The 21,955-nt window shown below is 37.8% G+C and overlaps 1 protein-coding gene and 1 long non-coding RNA gene across 2 annotated transcripts in view; one reads left to right on the top strand and one right to left on the bottom strand.

Moving 5' to 3' along the window:
* The window catches only part of DSCAM (DS cell adhesion molecule), a 474,394-nt gene that overhangs the window by 198,723 nt on the left and 253,716 nt on the right, over window positions 1-21,955 (top strand). The gene's annotated exons all lie outside the window — the stretch shown is intronic.
* The window catches only part of LOC128144950 (uncharacterized), a 123,787-nt gene that overhangs the window by 35,175 nt on the left and 66,657 nt on the right, over window positions 1-21,955 (bottom strand). The window contains exons 2-3 of the long non-coding RNA XR_008236274.1: window positions 7,328-7,654; window positions 5,159-5,296 (exon numbers count right to left, since the gene is read on the bottom strand). This is a non-coding gene — a long non-coding RNA (uncharacterized LOC128144950). The remainder of the gene's footprint in view (window positions 1-5,158; window positions 5,297-7,327; window positions 7,655-21,955) is intronic.

The raw sequence follows: 21,955 nt of genomic DNA on the forward strand, positions 1-21,955 counted from the left end.
GTTGAAGGGGTCCTCCAGAAGCTAATCCAATTCAACCCCCTGTTCAGAAAAGGTCTATTTAGATCAGGTTTCTGAGGGCCACGACTAGTCAAATCTTGAACACCTCCCAGGACAGAGGTCCCACAACCTCTCTGGGCCTCTGTTCCGGTATTTAACGATCCTCATGGCAAAAAAAAAAAATGTTGTCTTATCACTGCACACCTCTAAAAACATACAGCTCCAGTGTCTGTGTATTCTCTGATCAGAGAGGTCTGGACAGCAATAAGATCTCCCTTTCACCTTCTCTTCTCCAAGCTGAATGGGCCCACTTCTTTCAGCCTCTCCTCATGCACCATGTTCTCCAGCCCCTTCACCTCCACTGGGCTCACTCCAGTATGTCAATATCATTCTGGTACTGGGGAGCCCAAAGCTGAGCACAGCTCTAAGGATCTAAGAAGTACTTACTTAAATGGAGCATTTCCATCTCTGATTTCCTACTGTGGAATCTTTCTGCCCTGTTCCCTAACACTTTGGGCACCTCTCTTGACCTTTATTTATCTGGCAAGCTACAAGGACATCTGAGAAGTAGAAACTTAAGATACGTTGCATTATGTGCTGTCCGTGGCTGGGAGCAGTAGCTGTTCCCGCAAAGCAATATGCTCTGTGTGGGTGGAGTAAAGATTTCTACCTGCTGGGAAAATTTCCATTAAAACCTTTCAAGCATATGAGAATTTGCTGCTTTATTGCCATAAACAAATAACATGTCCTTCTCAGCAATACTGATATTAGAAGTTTGCATTTAAGTGCAAAGAGCTGAATCAAAACTTTACTGCAGTTTGGTTTTGAAGAAGCTGATGGCAAACCATGCTTTTCAGCTTTCAAGGGAACTGCTTCTGACTCACACTTCTTCCTCTTTTTTCTACTCTGTAGAAACTACAAACTGTAGGTGAGTGGTTCAGAGTTTTGCTGACACACCGACACCTATAAAATTGTATGTTGTACTGATGCGTGAAAAGCACTCAGCATTAAGTTCTTGAAATAATCAATTATTTAGCAGCTCATCACATTTACTGTCCACTGAAGGATCTTTATAGCAATAATGAGGTCACTGCAATCAGATTCTCTGCTTTTGGCATTTCATCTACATAGCCTGCACACAGCCACAAAAAAATTTAAAAGACTGCAGTTTGGACTCTGCTCTAGTCTCAGCAGGAGATGATTGCTTTTTAATTCTCCCTATCTGGATACCTTCTTGTACAATAAAGTGCTCTGACTTGCAGAAGAGAGGGGCCTCTGGTCATTAGAAACATTGGCTGAGTATTGACCTCACTGACCTTGAATCAGGCCTGTGGAATGGTGTTAGATATTCCCTACTAGGTGGGAAAGCTAGTTGGAAAATTGCCTTCAAGGAGGTTTGGGAAGCAGACTTTCTGAGTTAAAAAAGGAATACCATTTAAGCATTATATGGCATATCCTCCCTAAAGGAAGAAATGCTTTTGGAAGAACAGCAGTCAAGAAATGAGTCCAAAATATTGGCATTTACACATTTTTCTGAAATTTTTGAGAATTTTCCTTTTTTTGAGAATTTTCCTTTATTTTAAAGCAAAAAGGAATAATTTTCAAGGATCTATGATTCACAATTATTGTTTATTTTGCTAGACTTCTTAAGGGGACTGCATCTAGTGTTAGTGAAACTATATGGATTGGAAAACTATCCTCATGAGGGTGGGTAAAAAATTATTCGATATTAATTGTTAGATGAAAGGTACGAAAATCATGAAATTTGGGGAGGGTTTTCGAAATGACAAGGTCATTTGCTGTGTTGCTGTGTCTGTGCTTTTCTGACAAGGGAGGTTTGTGCATGGTGAAGTTGCATTAGCAGAGTGTGCAGGTGCAGACATGTGCCCACAGCTGTAGGAGTGATTGTTCTTCCTTATGGTTACAGCCTGCTTCTGCAGACCTACCTTCATTTGTTACTGGTCCAAAATTTCTAAACATTATCTTAAGGAGCTAAAAAATGGATGTTTATGTTCCTTTTTCTTTTCCTTCCCCTGTTTCCTCTGCGATACATGAGGAAGATTTGAAACTTGGTTTGCTCTAATCTGAGATAGTTCTTGTTCTTTTCACAATAGGAGTTGTGAGTAGTACGGTTGATGGCTGGAGGAGAACTAACAACAAAATGGTGTGGGAGAAGGAGATGGGGAGTTGTTAAACTGAGAAGAAAGAAGAAAAAAAGGCATAACTGGAGTTGCTGTTTATTTTCAATTTGCATATATTAAATATCAATAGTTAATAGATACTCTAGAGAAAATTTTATTTGTGAAAATTTTCAGAAAGATCCAGAGATTTCCTGCAGAATAAGCAAAGCCCAAGTTAGACTTTTCTAAGGTTAAAAATGTAAGCAGAAACAGATGTATTAGCTTGTAGTCAGACAGACTGATAGGTTGACAAAAAGTGTGATGTATGGTTGCGGTGAGGATTCTGCATTGCATGTCAACAGAGAAATATTTATTGACACTACATTATATTTATGGATGCAATACCGCAGCCTAAATATAGTGCCATTTTAAATACAGTGCTAGAACTCATTAAATACAAGTAGGAAATTTGAAATACAGTTTACTCTTAGAGATTTCTTGCTATTCGCTAGTCCTTCATGTTAAGATTGTATTAAATACAGGAGGTTGGAGTCAGGTTCATCACCATGGAACACCACTGAAGCTGGTGAATTTACCATAAGATTACTTTGGCCCTGAATCAGTCAAAAGCAACAAGGGGCGTTGGTAAATGTCAGCTCAAGTTTACAGGTCACAATTCTAGAACCAAAGCAAAAACATTTATGCTGATCTGGGGAAAGAGTGACCTTGTCAATAAATAAATCTGAGATAGTATGGCTCCTTTCAAGGCCTGAAAGAATCTGAATATTACCTAGCTGTGATAAATGCAATTTCTAGTTATACACAGCGTGCTGAAATGGCCCAGGATCCTGGAAGGGGTCTGATTGGCAGTGAGTTACAAATATGCTCCCTAGCCTTTTCAGAAAGCAAAACCTCTTATTTGCATTATTATATTAGAAGAAAACTCTGGAGGCTTTAAAAATATTGGTTTTAACTAGTACAATATGCAGATAACTTGCATAGATTTGAAACCTACACTGTGAATATTCATGGCGCTTTTATGTACCAGTGTGTAACTTCCAGACAGACACACCGCCAGTTCAATAAATAAGCTGATTTTGTATTAAATTAGAGGTATTCCTGAGCTGACTTCAATTACTCAAGGACTAAATGTACAGCTTCATTCTTAATTATTGCAGGTCTCAGACAGGTTTGTGGATTCTCCTAGGATTTCATGGATTCCAGTGCCCCAACTAGACAGGTTACAGCTGCGCCAACGATACTTAGGCATGCTGCAGTCATGCTTTAGTCTGTGCATAGAGTCAACATGTGTACAGTGCTGCCTTTGTCCTTGATGTGTCTGATAGAAAATTTAGGCCTCATTTGTATATTGGACTGCGGTTTCATCCTTTGCACTGGGAATATAAAAGAAAATTATGGAACTCAGCAGGTATGTTCATTTATGGGGAAACATAAAAGCAATAACCAAAACAAGAATGAAATTTTTGTCCTGCTGGAGACCATGGCAGTTTTCCTGTTGATTCCAGTGTGACACGATTTCAGTCAGAATCATAAATGAGTCCATAAGAAATTTTCTCAGAGGAATATCCTTTCCTCATCTTTCTTTCAATATTTTCTGACTCTTAGGCTAATATGCCTAAATCTTCTTGTGAAATCTTCTATCCCATTAAGCAAATCAGGTAAACATGGTTGTGTCTAAATGCGTGTATGAACAAAATGATTTTTCCAAGGTTTTAAGCTAAGATGTTTTTTTTGATATTTACATTAATCTTTAAGCTAAGGAGAGAGTAAATGGGAAGTGCTGGTGCATGTAGTTAAATATTTATTAAAGTAGATGTGGAACTAAATGAGGAAAAGTGAAGAAAATGTGAAGACCTGGAGGGGCAACAGTGTTTAGATTTATCTAAATCTAAAGAATATTTCAGCAACAAGAAAAAGTCTTATTTTCCTTCCTTGATCAGTTTGTGGCTGTTAAAGTGCTGACAGCCAGTATATTGGAAGATCTTGCCTCTCCCCTGACATTTGAGTGGGAGATAAAATTACCACAATAGGAAAAACAGTGGGATCTCAACTACCCTAAAAAAAGAAAAAAACAGATCAACAAAAGCCCCCAAATCCTACATACTGTTCCACAAAGTGCTTGCCAGTGTTTAAGTTCTTATATGAAGGGCACAAGCCCTGCTGGCTTCTGGTAAGACCTGAGCTTCTAATCTGTTTAGATGAAAATCCTAACCTCTTGTAGATTTGTTTCTCACCAGCATCCCTGCCTCCAGAGAAATGTACATGGGCTGTATTCCTCTTAGGGCAGAAATCATATAGTAACCACTTGTACTTAACCCATGCATTTTTAACTTCTTATTGTGATTTGTCTGTCTACAGTGAGCATGGTCGTACTCTGCAGAAATCATGAGTTCTTGGCGTTTTGTCAAACTGAGGTAAATTCTGAGGTTTACAGCTCCTTTCTTATTGTTGAAGTCTTTAAACTAGTACAGAACAGAAACATTACTGACCGTGTCAATAATACTTCCCTTTTCTGAAATTCTCCCTCTGTGAAAACATGATTTGCAACACTTTCAGTGACTTCATACTTAGACAATTTGAAGAGTCCAAGGTTAACATACTGTCTGTTAAAACAACGATGATTTTATGACTAGATGGAAACGTCTCCATGACTTTTTTTAAAGATGGAGACAGCCTGGGGTGGGGAGGTCTCTCTTGGAACTGCATCATCTTGAGGCACATAAATTTCCCTTCTAGGACTACTGTTGTCATGCAGCTGAAGAGTCTATCTTTTGCATAGCTCTGTAGCTCTGGATCATATGCAAAAGTGTAAATTCCTTTATTACAAATTTATAAGCCTTATGCACATTTATTTTTTTTTATAATACAGATTGTGTTAAAGCAAGCCAACAAAACTGTCCCCACAGCCTTTTGGAAGAGGCACATTTTTGTGAAGTTTGGTCAGTATGAAAAATGCAATGGAAAATATATGGCACCAACAATAGACAAAGATGAAATGTGGATTTTTATTTTTCACCTACTTGCCATTTAGGAAGAGAAACTCAAGTTGTTTGTTCATAGATGACTATTATCTGAAATAGATGCAAATAACTTGATCTCTGTCCGAGGGGCAGCCTTGTCTTTCATTCTGTTCTTGAAGACTCTTCCCAGACTGACTTCTGTACTAGGGCAAATCCAAATATGCAAAGACAGAACAACAACAAAAAAAGTTATTCTATTTCCATGGCAACATCAATTCACATTCTGCAGGTACAACAGCTGCCAGTTAGTCCACTCACTAAATGAAAGCTCCTGAAGGCTCTTTATACTGTAACATTTGGCCAAAAATAGCTTGGCATGCCACAGTTTTCCCACAAACCCACAGAGAGAGTGAGATTAAACTGACTGGCAAGCAGACTGTCAACTCATTTAGTGTCTTCATGCTAAGAGGAAGAAAACAGTCTCTCTATACGTTTGAGAGGGGTAAAAAGGGGATGTTTATGGTTGGCACGTTATTTTCATGGCCTAAAATGTAAAATATTTATTCTGTTGAAAGGAATATGAAATATCTTCTGTCTCGTTCACCCCAAGGGCACCAGGTAATTTGTTTTCCAGCAGAAAACTATTATAATTACATACATTCTGATTTAGAATTAATTAGCATTTTTTGAAGTTACAGTGACAAAACTAGGCAGCTACTTGAAATGAATTCTAATGGAAGTAAATCAGTTTCTCTTAGTCAGACTTCGACTTTCTAGTGGTATTTTCTGAGGGAGACATAAAATTACTACTTTCATAACCATTTTATGATGAAGTTCTGTCAGTTATTAGATATTACCACATGATACTAAAATTGGTATCACTGTTACCTGTTTGAGCAGATCTTAATGTGAAGCAGGTGTTGTATGAGCGCTTCGTAAGAGTATTCAATATGAGGCAGTAAGAAAAAACCGTAAGGCTTTTTTTGGCAAGTGCATAGGTAGTGTTTAGACCTGTAATTACAACTGATTAACTTAATTAAAACTGGGACAGACAATCCTGAGCTGATTTTTTAGAAACCTGTGCAAATAGGCCATCATCAAGATGGAGCTGGTGTGATGTGTTTTTTAATGGTAGTCTTGGGAAAGTGACTGCAGTGTACTGAAAATCAGCTCCTGCTGGAGAAAAAGTGGGCATCTTACCATTTACACCTAGGCAGAAATAAAAGGATTCCTGAAGGAAAGTGGTTACAACCTTTCTAATTTAAATTTGTAAAGCAAATAATTTAAATTAATGATAGTATTTTCTTGAGAGATTTTGCCTTCATTTATCTCCAAAGTTCGGCAGACCTGCCAGCCAGTTGAGTTTACTGGTGGGTTACTGCTTCAGGACATAGCTGACCTACCAGATGAGTTAGATTTGAGTATAAGTTAGAGTTAGGCCCGATTTAGGTTATGTTGGAATTAGTATTTTAAAACGTCTCTGCCTATGTTAGCAGGTTTATACATCATTCTGAGCTGCCATTGTAAACTCTAAGCGTACCCACCACGAGTGTGTTCAGGTAGTTAAAAGGCTACATTCAAACACTGAAATTTTCTACAGCTGCAGAAGAAAAGGTTGTTTACACACAGACATAAAAAATGTAGCCCCATGTTATTTTTCTTTTTTATGTATTCATCGCTGCTGGTGGATGATATTACAATATTGTACAGTGTACTTAAACCACTTCAAGTGATGTTTAGTACAGTAATGTATTCACTGTGTGGTTTTCACCTTAACTGTTGAATTGCTCACTAATTTTTTATGAAGTTTAGTGCTTTTGATAATGTAATTTTTCATACATAATAATGATTAATGTAATTTCTTTCACTTTGGGCCAGTTTGTTTATATTTTAACTTTTACCTGTAACATAGCCAATAGTAGGAACCCCACTTTGATGTTTTGAAGATGCAATGTGCAAGTATTGCCACTTAAACATAATCAGATTCTCTGGGGAATCTTCTGTACTGGAATATCTTTCAGCTAATGTATTTCTTGGGGAATACTGCTTTTGAAACTCTTCTCACATATGCCTTGGGAATGCATCCAGGAATACTAGTGTGCTGATTTTGTTTTAAGAGCTAATGTATAGAGTGACCATATTTTTTACTTTTTTTTTATTATTATTATTTTTGGCCTGTGTTGCAGAGGGTATATGATGTATTCTTTATCTGAACGTGAGTTGACTCACCAGCATTCATAAAACACAGGCCTTCTAGTATGACACCTAGTGGGCAATCCACACAGATAGTCCTGGAACACTCTTCACATTAGGCAAGGATGATTAGCTTTTATCAAATCCACAAACATGGCATGTGAGAATAATATGCGAAGAAGGCATAAACATTTCCAGGGGATCCTTACTGATGGCAGTCTGTGTTACTTCCATGACCTGTAATGCACCACTCTTCTGTCATTTAAAGGAACATCAGGTATTTCCCATCTTGTTCACACCATTAGATGCTACCATCGGCCATTAGAACACACATCAGTGCAACCTGGCTGCTTTTAATGGTATCTGTAAATACAGGAGAAAGTCGGAGAAGGCAGTTCACGTTTTGGTAATGCACCATTAAAACGCAGAAAGAAGAATAACAGTGAAAACAGTAGGGCCATTCATTCACCTCATTTTCATTAGGAAAGACAAGGTGCTGCATCTCTGGTCATTTTGAGAAAAAAACCAACCTTGTCAAGTAAAGTGTTGGTATCTCACTCGTTAAGTAGAAGAAACTTGAATTCTACAGGGTGCTCAGAAAGATTACAGCCTTTCTTTCTGGTTTCTGCAAAACCAGAATCTTTGTATATTTCCAACCTGTCTCTTTCCTGTGTTCCATAGGAATTTTTATATCCTATTTACCAATAGTATTTGAGGGATGTCACTGTATTTTGTGTATTGAGTTCTGGTATTTAGCATTCCACTGCTCTGAGAAGTAGAAGTGAGCCATGGACTGTGCTGGAAATGATTAATTTTCTTTATAAATGTTTAAGCAATTCAAAGTGGTAGTCATCTGCAGATATTAAAATGCATACAAAGAAAAGAGTTCTCTGTAGTTACCAGTAATATGAAATAAATGAGGGGAAAGCCAGTAGGAAGGAGTTCACATCTGGAATACTTGGAAGTGGCGTGCCTAATGGAGATTTAGCCCCTACAACACCACCCGCACCTGTTCTCCCACCACCACCTCTTGTCTGGTACTGTGCTTGGGGTCAAGTGAGGATCTTCTCCTGCCTCTCTCTCCAATACCAAATATAGATTACCACTACTACTGAGCAGTTTGCAGTCTTTAGTGAGAGACTGACCTAGATTTTCTTGTGGATCTTCCTGCATAGCATGGCTTAAAGGCTGTAACCTCATCCTCCCTCCCTAGGCTACAGATCCCATCCTCTTTGAGGCAGAATGTCTGTCTGAATTTCTCTAATCTTTAACTCACAACTTTTCAGAGCCATTTTTTTCTCCTCATTTCTCTGCCATTCTGCTGTTCTGTCTCCTCCAAATACAGACAAGAAAATAAATATCCCAAATCAATGTACTTTAAAACATATAAATTGTTTTAATGGAATTCATGGATTAGAAATGAGGCTTAAGTGATGGGTAATGAGGTACATTTAGCAATAAATGAAAGTATAATTTTATGCCAGGTAATGAGAAGTTAGACACAAGACAGATAGAATGGACAGGTGTAGCAATAGAAGCTTGTTCCATGAAGAACAACTGCCCAAGCAAAGGTGCCATTAACTTAAGAAATAAACCCAAGCAGAAAATTTAAAAATGTTTGCCTTAATAAACCCTAATATCAAATTTAAGTATATTGGTCTTAGGATCCCCAAATACTTGGTGTTCTATAGTCTATTCTCCACCAACCCTCTCATTTCCCCTCAGAAAACATTTAATTTTGACTCTTATTTCTTCTGAAGTTGAATATTTTTTCCAGAGATAGCTTAGTTGTTGCTAAACTTATACGCCATATTTCTGCCATGGGGTCTAATAAAATAATCATAGCAAAATCATGATAATGACAGACATTCCCCAAAACAATTAAGAGCACAGTTTAATTTAACACAGAAAGAGTGGGCATAGCAAAGGTGAAGTAGAACATATTGAACTAGAGCATTCAGTGTTAACAGAAAGCAGACATTTCTGGAAGTATTGAAAAAGTAATCGCAGTAATATATTGGCTTTATAGGAATAAAACAGGTTTTGTTACTGATTTAATTTTATGTTTCTATTCAGTACACTTTCCAATATAGTCATCATTTTCATAACAGAATGAAATCATTTTTCTTTGAAATCTATTTTTTTGTGCTCTTTTTGACCGCAGGAAAATTGAAAAGGTCACTTTCTTTTATAAAATATGTATCTCGGTAATTTGTGACTTACTAAAACAATGCAGTCTGCCTTTCTTGGACCCAATTCCACAAATCTCCCAAGTGCTTATTTAACAAGATGGTCACCACATTCATGTGGTGTGGACACACGTCCCACATTAAAATTTGTGCTATTAGATAACAATCTATGAAAGGTTGATAACTTTTGCTCACTACAAAGCAAGGCTGGACTTGTAGACTGGGAAACGTGTTCCCTGAAGCTGTCAGATCCCTGCAGTCCCAACGTGTTAGCAGAGAGCTTGGGGATCTAAGTAAACTTGTTTTCTGTGTAGTTGAATGTAGCCCATCCTGGTGTTTGCCCAAGCCCATCCTGAACTTTGACACATCACTCATGAAGACTAAAACAGACAAGTGCAAGTATGTGATAAGACAATCACAAGAATTCAAATGCAGTCTGCAAGACTTTCCTTTTCCTTTTTGCTATTTTGCAAAGCCATCACTTTAGGTGCACATTAATCTGATCTGACCAGGAATCGAACTGGAAAAAAAAAGTCCAAGCATATGAACATGGCCATTAAGCCAAGTTCTCTGCAGAGCAATGCATTCAAAAGTTAATTACAGCTGAATCTTTCTTGACCTTTGACCTTTATATCTCTTGAAGTTTATGTAGATTTGTTTCTGGCTGAAAGGAAGGAGCTAAAGAAACTGGTTAAAAGCCCACAATCACATGGTATCATTAATTGCTTTTCCTGCAGGTTAAAAATTTATAGGTTAGCACTGGTGTTTGGTACTTGCAACGACTCATTAGTGAAACATACAGTACCAGCTTCTGGAAAATAAGATCAACTGTCTAAATTGAGTATCTTTAATTACTTGGTATATTCATTCTTTTTACCCTTCCTCAAGACCAAATGCAATGTTGCTGTTATTGTCTCAGCGCACAAGTGGTGGTAGAGATAAGTCTGTAACAAAGCCTTGACAGTAGTTATTCATCTTTAAGATTAACAGAGCAATTCTATACATCAGTTATGTATTAATGAAACATGAGTGTGGTACATTGTAATGAATGTTTCTCCAGCAGCCTGTAAAGACTCTTTGTAGCAACACAACTCCACCGAGTGTGGTTGTTTCCATTCACTGTGAGAGACTGTCACTGGTACTCCTAATTTATATGATCTTATGTCACCATGCACGTGAATGAAATCAAGGCCAAATGTTTATTATTGCCTATCCTTATTAATTACAAATATATGTTCATTTCCTAATAATCAGCAAAGTATGAGGCTAAAATATTTTTCTTACTGATCCCTGAGAAACTGCAAATAGCACTAACAGTGTTTTGGGTTTCTTTAATTAGAAGCACTGTTTGTCACTGTCACTGGGCAGGCCCCAAGTGACCTTGTTTTGCGAGTGTCCCAGGGGAATAGTTTAATTGGAGTACTTGAAACGGAAAGTTACTCTCTGACCACCATCTGTGCATTAGCCTGGTTGCTTATCAGTATAGGCTACTGTGATTACTATAAGGAGGTATGAAATGAAGGAAACTCAGGCAGGACAATGCTATTATAGTCAGATTTTACGGTTGTGAATTAGAGCACCGGTTAAAAAAAGTAGATGTTACCATCGGGAAGACTGCCATATTTTCAAAATGATGGAAAAGCAATTTAGGTTAAGTCCCTTGTTTCTAAAGATTACAAAGTATTTAGTGTGAAATTAACAGATTTGAGAAACAGCTACCACTTCTCTCAGCCCAAAGGGTTTATGCAAAGTATTGTAACAGTAAGCAACTTTTTAAAATCTAACTTTAGTTCCCAGATTGCCTGATGGAAGAGGTGAAATCTCCACAATGCAACATGGGAACTTTAATTGAAGTTCAACATTTTCAAAGGTTTCTAAGGGATTTGGCTTGCTGATTCTACCCAAAACCCTCTACCTAGTTCTAAAGAAAAAAAAAAATGCCAGCGAAACAGTAATTTTTTGGTCATAGATGATGTGTTTTTTCTTCTTTTGAAAAGACAATCATTTCAGAAAGAATTCTGAATGATTCAGTCACTGGTGTTATATACTCAAATCTGCACTTATCACCAATGAATATCACTCTGAAAGCGTATTTTCAAAATAATGAGAACAGGAAAACTGTGGCCTCTTTCCAGATGTCTTCCTAGAGTTGACAGATGATATAAAAATATACAGCCAGGGTTATCACCATATAAGCTCTATCACTAGTAACAATATGTGGGGAACCCCTGTGCATACAGATATAACTTGTTGTTATCACATTCATCATGGGCACAACAGAGGAAAAGTTTTCCTGTAATATCAAAATACTTCTAGTCTGTAGCTGGATGAATAAGACACCTTTTGGAAATTAAGGATGAGGAGATTTGAAAAAGACAGTGAAAGACAGGCAGACTATCCCCATATTATTAAAAATAAGCATCTGCCTTCCTTTCTCTTCTCTAATTTAGGTAATCACCCAAAGTAAGACAAAGTCCTTGAATTAGGTTGAAGAGTTCATTGTTTTAAAGCAGACATCCGTGACACTATCTAGATATGTAAACTTAGGCAAATATAGAGGTACTTCACTGTAACTGGGCAAAAGTCACTGGGGAAGCTCTTCTGCTGACTGTTTTTATTTGAATTGTGATGTCTCAAGCTTTGCAATACCTCAAGCTTTGATTTTTTTCAGGCTTTAGAGCTGTAAGTAAAGGAAAGGAGGTTCAACCAAAAAAGGTTCCTTGTCCTACAGCTTTCATCTATTAGGTGCCTGTAACCTCCAAATGCCATTTCTGCAAGTGTAGAACATCAGATGGTTTTAAACTGAATTGGAACTTACTTTGGAAAAGTTTTCCATTTAAATTTCATAGTTCTTGTAGGTATGTGACACACTAAGGATCAAAGCTCAGGTGGGTAAGACTAAAGACATATGTCAGCTCAATGAGAAAATGAGCACTTGCTTACTTGCTTATTCTAGCTGTTGCATGACAGTGATAAGAGGCAGTATTTTCATGTCAGAAATTTGTTAATAGTTTTCCTTTGGTAATTCAGAATGGTTGATGACTAAAGTAACTGGAATTTGCCTGTCAAAGTTATAGTCCCAGCCAAGGCTGCTGTGTCTGCAGTAAAGCAGAGGTAGACCAAGTCAAAATAACTTGCTGTACTAAGTTACTGATGTTCTGACATAAGCCTTCAGGGCCAAAAAAGACAGAGAAAGGAAAAAAAAGAGGAAAAAGCAATTAGATATTATGATATGTCAGAGGACTATATATTTTCAGAAATAGTAAAGGCAGAAGGAATAAATGATAATCTAGTTTGCCCTTATGGATAGCATAAGCCATATAATTTAATGCAGATCTCAATAACTAAACAGTTTAACACAAGTATTGAAATATGTTTCCTTGACACTATTAATGTTGAGATAATAATTATATTTCCCCTCATACTTCAGTGTAATTAACTTTTAATTTACATTTTCTAAGCTGTTAAATGCAGATATGCAAATATACTGAAATCTAACTTACAGCGATAAATAACGTTCAACTGGAAAAACACCGAAACGAGGGAAATTTTTAGTGTTTCTTCTGTGAAAATGGCTGAAATGAAATTAGGGCTGGGGAATAGTTGTCTCTTGGCTTGACTGCAAACTTGAAAATGGAAGGAAAAAAAGCTTAACTGTAATTTAACTTCCCACCCCCCCACCCCCCCCATCTCCCACAATCCCCTATTGCAATGAAGCTTAGAAAATGATCTGTTGGGCACATACTGGAGTACCAGACAGAGTAAAGTGAGACACTGACTTTCCTGAGCCCTTTGAAGCATAATATTACAAAATAGGTCATGTTGGTATAAGTGTTAGAGAAAGCTTAGTGTTAATTCACATCACTAAAGTAAGTGAAACAACAGGAAACGCAGATTGAAATCTCAGACCTGGAGGGAATGGCAAGGCTTCCCTGCTGCCTGCGCTGCCACAAACAACTAATTCATGGAGGGAAGCCCAGGAGAGGAAATGTCAGCTTTGCCTTGGGCCTGAAGCGTGTACAAGCACTGTCTGAAGCACCGTGGACATGGAGGTGCTCCCTTGCAGTGACCGTGTGCCCCTTCCATGTGTTCTTGCAGGAGAGACAGAGGCCAGCGGTCACTTTGGATGTGCTTGATGGCAAAGAGGGAGCTCCAAGAAAAATGAGGAAGCACCTTAGAAAAGGAAACTAAAAGGGGTAGCCAAAACCACAAAATCTTTGCAGGTGGCATGGCGACTGCTGAAAGACCACATATTGGAGACAATGTCATCCGTTAAAAAGGCTATGGAAAGACTATCAAAAGCTGCTGTGGTCAAACAAGGGGGTAGGGGAGGATAACAGAAGAAAGAAGGCATCCTTCAGAAATTTAATGTTATATCCAAAAGAGGAAAATAGGAAATAACTTAACCTCTGACAGTTTTTATTGTGTAGAAACACAAGTCAGGCTACAAAGATTTTTAGCAGCAACTTGAAAAGTTATTGAGAAAAGAATACATCTACCTACACACACAACAGAAACAGAAATTCTGCCAGAGTGTTCAGAGGGCCAATAGATTGGGAATGTGTGAAAGGACTGCTGAGAGATGATAAGACTGTAGCAAAAGAACCATAAAGGATCAGTTGCCAAAGAGGAGGTCTATGGAACAGATAGACAAAATGAACGTTAGCAAATTGCTAGCACCAGACACTGACAAGCACTCAGATAGCAAAAAACCCTAAGATAACATAAGAAGTACCAAAAAAGCACCAAGGGAAAACCAAAACTGTTGAGGAAGAAGATAGTTCCTCACCCCTATAAAAACGTGTCTAAAAAGCAGGTCATGGTTTTAAGAGACTTCTTTGGGAAGTCACCAGCAAGAGTGTGAAAGGGTGTGAAGAATGAGGTGACAGAGGCTGCTGACAGTATGCAGTTTTTCTGAGTAACATGGATGAGGGCTGACTCTGAGAAGTTAAGTAACTGTGTGACAACAAACCAGGCAAAACTCAGTAATATAAATACAAAGTAATGTATGTACGCGCAGTGTAGCAGGCCATGAGCTAACTGTTAACATTCAGTTGTCAGATCTGAGGTTATGGTAGCTCTCAGCTCAGCATTCTTTCAGGTCAAAAATGAACTACATTTCAGGAGCTTAGAAAGGGCTGGGCTCCAAAGCAACCGTTCCTATGCTGTTCCGTAAGTCCGCGGTGTATGTGTATATCAATCCATGCTGTACCTGAATGCTCTGTGCAATTTGGTTCACTTCCACTTCAGGAAAGAGGCAGTGGATTCAGGACACATTCAGAGAAAGGTAACAGAGTTGCTTGGTATGGATCTGCTTGTGCATACAGAATTTTTATATAGTGTGAGACTTCAGTCTGGGAATAAGACAGCTGAGGGGGCACATGACAGAAGACTACAAAATCCCAGGTGCCGTGGAAGATGTGGTAGCGAATGATTATTCTCTTTCTCTCTCCTCCCTCCTTCTCCCACGATAAGAACAAGCTATCAGATTGCATTATCTGGTGGTAGATTTGAATGAACAAGGGGATGTGCGTCCTCACACCTCGCGTAATTAAGCTGAGAAACTTCTTGCACAGGATGTCACAGACACTATGAATTTACAGGGATTTAAAAAGTGGTTGGACAAATTCATGGCAGGAGACAACCCATCAGGGACTATTAAATACAAAGATGCCATCAGAAGCTCAGGAGGTCCCTAAGTTACAGACTACTAGAAAATGGGAAAGTAGTCTGCTGAAATAGTAGTATATGCTTGCCCTGTTCTTACAGTCTTTATTAGGCCATCCACTACCATTTGCTATCAGAGGATGGATGGTCTGATCCAGGTTGGCTGCCTTTATTTTTTAAATGAAAAGTCTGGCTTTTATTATGAATATTTTTTTTTTTAACTGCTGAAAAAAAGGTGCCCCTTTACGCAGTAGATCAGGTATAAAACATATAGGAGACATGGACCAAGATCGTTCCCTGTCAGAAGGTAATCAAACCCATATTGTCTACCTATTCAGGAGGAACACCATAGTCACACAGGTATAGGTTATTTAGGTTCAGAGGAAGGTAAAGTGCATCCTCAGTCTCTCCTGTTGACACTTTCATGTTGTGTAAATCTGGAACCATTAAATCCTCCTAAATGATTTTTGAAACTACCAGACCAGAGAATCACCCCCTTCCTCTACCCCTCTGCTTCAGTTACTACTTTAATATTTCAAGACTAGTGTGAAAAAAGAGCCACCTTAAAAAAAAAAAAAAAAAAACCAACCAAAAACCAGAACCCAACAACAACGATGGATAGGATGCTTATTGCAGATGTGAAAGAATTATCACCTTCATTTAATCAGTGATGCAAAGTAGAGAAAAAAATTCAAATATGCTTACAGGCTGCTAGTCAGGATACCCTCCAAGGAGCGGAAGATTTATGTTTTGAGCTTCTTCAGTCAGAGAAGAAATTGGTCATCTGTGTATTGAAGTGCTCAAACCACTAAACCATAATTTTGTGAAAATCAGCCTTTAACACTTTTTTCATTTGGTTCAAAATCTTTGGTGAATTTCAGCCAAATTTGCAACCAGCTTGAGTCTGACTAAATTGCTTTTTCTTTGGTACATATACCATTTTCAGCAAATCCTTGCCTAGGTCTATTTGGAATTTTCTTATTCAGCGGTTCCAGGAAGAAAGAATCTTATTTATTTTATTAGGATTAGAAAGCAAACCTGTTTTCCCCATTTCTATCAGGAATTCCAAAACAAAGTTGTGTCAAACTCCAGTAGAGTTGTAACAACAACACAGAAAATTTCCCTAGCATCTAAAATTTTCAAAGATGTAAACAAGGGGAGTGAGTAATCCTCAGAATTATACGTTACCACTTGTAATACTGATTTCATGGTTTGAAATTTGTCATCGGGTTGTTAAGGGGTTTTTGTTTGTGTATGATCAATGCAAGGTTTTGAAACTTCATTTTCTTCATATTGTGCCTTAGGTTATCAAAATATAAATGAAAGCAGAATTTGGCTTCAGGTGAAAGATAAATTATATATAATTTTTGATGAACAAATCTCAACATAATCCAGGACATGGGCCATAGCTGCTTTGACTTTCCAAGGTTAGCCAGAACAAAATCCAGCACAATCCAGAGTTATTCCCTGCCAAATTAAATTTGATATGGAATCATACATAACGATCTACTGGGAAAGGAGATACCATTTCTCTGTAATTTTCTGTGTAGCAACCCATAATATTTGAATTTGAAATTATTTTATATGCTCACTAGAAACTGCTAGACTAAAGTGAATGCTTATATACAGAGCTGGACTTTGAAGTGCAAACATTGTGTTGTGGTAATTCCAAGGGTAGCTCTCAAGCCTTCTTAGAAGGTGCTTGCTGGTGACAACCGATTTTTACAATGTAAGAGTTGTGATCCCTCTGCACCATTTGAAGGACTTTTGCTGTTACTCCCACTGCAGAACTCAAACCTCAGTGAAAAACTTACCTAGAAATGAGACTAACTTCTACGCTGGTGTGCTACACGATAGCCAAGCACTTTTGTCAGGTTTTTGTAGGTGCCGTTTGTCTCTACCCAGTAGGAGAAGGTATTTTGTCCCTCTCTGTTTTGAAGACTTGGAGAAAGTATGCTCGATTACCGTGTGTGTAAATACTCCCTGTTATGACAGGGTCCTGGTAGTGATGGAGCCTTTCTAGTAGTGCAATATTTCCCTGGCATAACTGACAATTTGTTCTTCAAGTGACTTGAAACTACTGTATAACTTATGATTGTATCCTTTATACTGGTCCACGTTGTCAGGGAGATAAGAGAACAGACTTTTCGTGTTATGAGGTCTGTAGGTGAAGAAAATGCAGGTAGGGGAGAGTATTAGCATGATGGGAGTGGAGGGAAGGCGGACATATAAAGGCTGTAGTCAGGGGGAAGAACATTTTCACTTCCAAAAAGTAAACACACTGTTCTTGCTAATATGAGGAAAGTTCCATGAAAGATGCACAAGTGTTAATTTCCTAAATAATCTCACATTACCACAATACTTGAAGCCTTTTTGGTAAAGGAAGTCAATAAAAAGGGAAAAGCAGAGCTTTATTTGCACACATGAACAGGCACAAAGCAGGATTTTCAACTGGCACTGGAGTGATGAGAGCAATCCCCAAAGAATGCTTCCTCCGGACCAGTCCTTGAATATTTAATAATGGTGAATTACCAGAACCTTTCAACCATAATGAAGGAATAAGCAGGCAATTAGAGCAAACTGCAAGTCCCTTGCCCTAAAAACCCTCCAGCCTTTTAACTCTCTCTGTGCACATACCATTCCCTTCTGATTTCTCCCACTTATTTAAAAATCACAGTGAGAAAAGGCTTTTTACCATCTCTTAGAAACCCTCCTCCATCCTGCTCCTTCTCAGAAAGAAACTGTATTAGTATCTTCTCTTGCAAAATTCAAAGCCACTAACGCTTACTGAAGTTTACTGTAGCATCTTGAGTTGGTATCATAGCCATTCTCATATGAAATGTATGACACACTTCAGAAACCCACTTTCATCTGTAGCAAGTGCAATGTTTAATCCTTGCAGTCTATCAGTAAAGCAACTCATTGTCAGGAGCACCTGAGGACATAAGCAGCCAGTTGTGTGTTGGCCTTCTTTCTGTTAGTTAGTAGTTAGTTAGTTAGTGTTAAACAAATCTGGCAAAGCTGAGAAGCAAATGATTTATGTCTGCAGTGATAGCTACATACTTCAAAAATATTTCTGAAATCTTTAAAAGTGAGGAATAGGATGAGCAGATGAATGAACATTTGGACCTAAACTTGAAAGTAAGCCAGAAGTTTCATGTATATACATTGGCTAGTATCATCTTTTATACCATTTGAAGAAATAATTGTCCAGTGCATCAGATTCAAAATATTCTTCAGTGGGATTTGACCCACTAGATTGCAGTCTTAACATCTACTGATACACGGATATAGAATGGAAAATAAGCCCTCATGGCTTATGGATGTTACTGAAATGGAAGTTAGAGCAAATAATGAGAAACTGCAACCAGACTGAAGAGGATTTGGATCGTTTAGGTAATTGGGTCAACAGATGGTAAATACAGTGTGGTATAGAAATATGTAAAATAATTAGTCTGGGAAAAAGAAACCAATCATCCAGTACACTGATGAGGAAAGAAGTGTTGATTATTGTGGAAAAGTCATTGAAATAATCAAGACAGTGCACAGCAGTAGGAAAAAATGCAAACAAGTCATTAGGCTGTTGTAGAAAGAGGATAAAGAGAAAACAGGTGATCTAATTTCTGTTTGGAAGATCTGGCTTTTACATATGGTCATAGGATTAAGAAGCAAAATCAATATTTCCTTTTAAGTGATGCTTAAGTTCTCATCTCTATTGAGATGTACTGCACTAAGTATTCACTACTGAGAAGATGACATATACCTGCATAAGAAATTTTTGGACTCCATCTAGTATTTTTTATGTGGCTTTGCTCTATGGATGATAGGAACAATATTATGGTCTTGGAATAACCATTTAATGGGAGAGAATAACAAAAATAGTAGAGGATATTATGCCATTCACAAAAGTTACTGTAGTTAAATTTATTCTGTGTGGCTCTAATTAAAGCTTTTGAGACATCCAGAATCATGGGTGTTGTTGGAAGTACCTTGTTTTTCACACTGACAGGTGAACAAACCTCTCCACATTCAAAGAAATACAGATTAAGAGTAACAGTTTGACAGTTCCTGGTATTTATGTACCAGTAGATGGACTAAATTCTCTGCTGTTGTAAATTCTCAAGCTGTTAAGGAGCTCTGTATTTTGTATTAGCCTACATTTGGGCACTGTGCCTTTTACCAGCTTCAGAGATGTTTTTTCAAAACACTCCTTTGACACAGCTTCATCTTTAAAGTCTGCTTTCCTTTTGTACTGAGACTGGATGACAGGCTAAAGAGATCTGCACCAAAAGTCACTGTCAGGTTTTGAAACCAGTACCTCTTGTTTCTAGTATTTACATGCATGCTTTTAAATTACATTATTTTCCAACACGTGTCATGTCCTAAGCCATTGCAGTTATGTGAAATATGTTAACAGATCGGGATAGGAGACGCAGACTATAGCTGAGCCTAAGGGCAGGTCTATGGGGATGTGTGCAAAGCTGAGCTTTTCTGTCCATGGTCTGAACAGGCTACATGCAAGCCAGACCCGAGTCATAAGTTGTGTAACCATGATGGTTTATCTTTACAGTTAGGGAATAAGCTCTATTGAAAGGGAAGGCAGATTGTTTTTAACATGATTCTCCACTTAACATGGGTAGACATCCCCGAAACTGTACCTGATTCTGCTCCAACCTGATGAAAACATGGACATATGGGCTTAGATCTATCCATACCCACCTGAAAAGTCATTTCTCCTGAGAGTGAGGAAGGTGGTGAAGTTTAGTGGAGAAGGGAAAATGAAGGAAAGGGAACAAAGGCTTGCAGTTGTTGCACTCAACGGACTTTCACAATAGGAACCTTGGGATGTATGGCTCCCTCATCAAACATATTCTAGTGGTATCGGTAAGAAACTAATGACCAGCCGTATAAAGGCCAATGAATTGAGTACCCTAGCACTAGTCCACAGTTCCAAAGGGGAAAATAACTACCTAAACCTCAAACCACCTGATTTCCTGGGTTATGGTGGAAGAGGGTATCAAAATAGACATTATGTTTTGCAGGAGGCACATTAGACGGTCAGCCATGACTTATTAATTGCTGGCCTTGATTTTTATTCCCATATCCTCTGCCTTATATGTTTGAAATGAACTCCTTCTCACTAGCAATTTTCCAATACCTTACTCTAAAATGTTGTTGAAATGGTTACCTCTACACCTGCATTGCATTCTCAGGGTCTTTGGATTTCTTCATTCAGGGCTGCTGTTCTCCAAAGGAAAGAGGATGTCTCTTTAGAATACAACTGCTGTTGACTGGAGCTTCTGGATTATCTATGATTTACAATTACAACTTTTTATGTGAAAGGACATTTTTGAGTTCTAATTCATTCTGAAAATCATATACAGCAGTTGGCTTAAACTGCAGTTCCTGTAGCCTAGAGAAATGCCAATAATTATGAACATAAATTCTCTCTCTAATATATTACTTTCTCTTCTCATGCGAAGTTGCATTTCACATTGTAGCATGCAGAAAAGGAACATGGTAGATTTGAAGTCAGATAGAGAGATGGGGTTGTTGAAGCTTTTTCAGAAACTGAAGTGATAATATTTATGATTTGGGTATTCCAAAGCATATGCAACATTTATTAGAAATTAATTGTGTCAGGCAGGACACTCCTTTCATTAAGAGCTTGGATTCTTCATGTTAAACCAGCACACATACATGAACCTTATCTACTACCATGAAATGAAAGGTTTTCCCTCCCAGCTCATTCTGTTGAACTGTAACAGAAAAAACTATTCTTAAAGCTATTGTTGCTGTTATATATGTGAATCTTTATGTTTGCAGTAATTTTTCTAGACAGCAGATAAAATTCTTTTCCCTTTCTCAATCTATTAATGCTTCCCATGAGTGTATTGCAAGGTGTTATCTAAAATCACAGAGCTAACAATGTTGTTTCCTCTTACTTTTGTAGACTTTAGGGAACAAATTGTGGTTTAGAATCCACACTTCCATCTTCTTCTTTAGATAAATAGCGGAATATGTTGCAAGCAATTATATTCTGAAGTAACTTTTTTTATTGTTGTAGTGAAGAATTTCTAGTTCCTCTTCTATTTAATTGTCCTCAATTTGATATCATATTATCATGGTTATTTCAATGTGGTTTTGTAACAGTATTTTGCTAGAAATTATATACCATCTAAAACTGGTTTGTTCAGGGCTCTGAATCTCTCCTTTGATGATTATAATAATAGAACAATAAACAATTTTACACATTCTTGCAGTTTGCTTTCATGTTGCAATTGCTATCAGCTTTCTTGCAGCATATTGAGATGTTTTGCATGTTTCACTGTTTTGACCATTAGGTATTGGAGATAGATAGAAATATTTCTATTACTTTTCCTTTATTCTTACCCTTTCCATTCTTTTGCACCTTTCTTCAGAGCAGTTGTGAATGGAGGTGTAATAAGGAATAAGGCGGCCATTAATCAGACTTTGTTAATGTTGGCAGAAACTCCAGGAGACTCTTCTTACTGCTTGCAATAAATTCATTTGGAAATCTGAGTACTGAGAAGGTTAATACTCTTCTTTAACACTTTAACATCTAGCTGCTTGTCATTTCTCCTGTTTGGTAACTTGTCAGACTGGAATAATAACACTTAAATTGCAGGAGACCTCCTATCTTCTCTTCCAATGACTAACCAATCTTATGTTGTACTTTCAATGTATTTGGAAGCTGATTAGCAGCATGGTCCCATGGATAGAGCTGTAGTCTAAAGCTTAAAAAATATGGGCACTGCTAGCAACACTGCCAGTAGTGACTCCATTG

Source organism: Harpia harpyja, chromosome 8 (genome assembly GCF_026419915.1).
Source record: "Harpia harpyja isolate bHarHar1 chromosome 8, bHarHar1 primary haplotype, whole genome shotgun sequence".
In the NCBI taxonomy this organism is placed as follows: Eukaryota; Metazoa; Chordata; class Aves; order Accipitriformes; family Accipitridae; genus Harpia; species Harpia harpyja.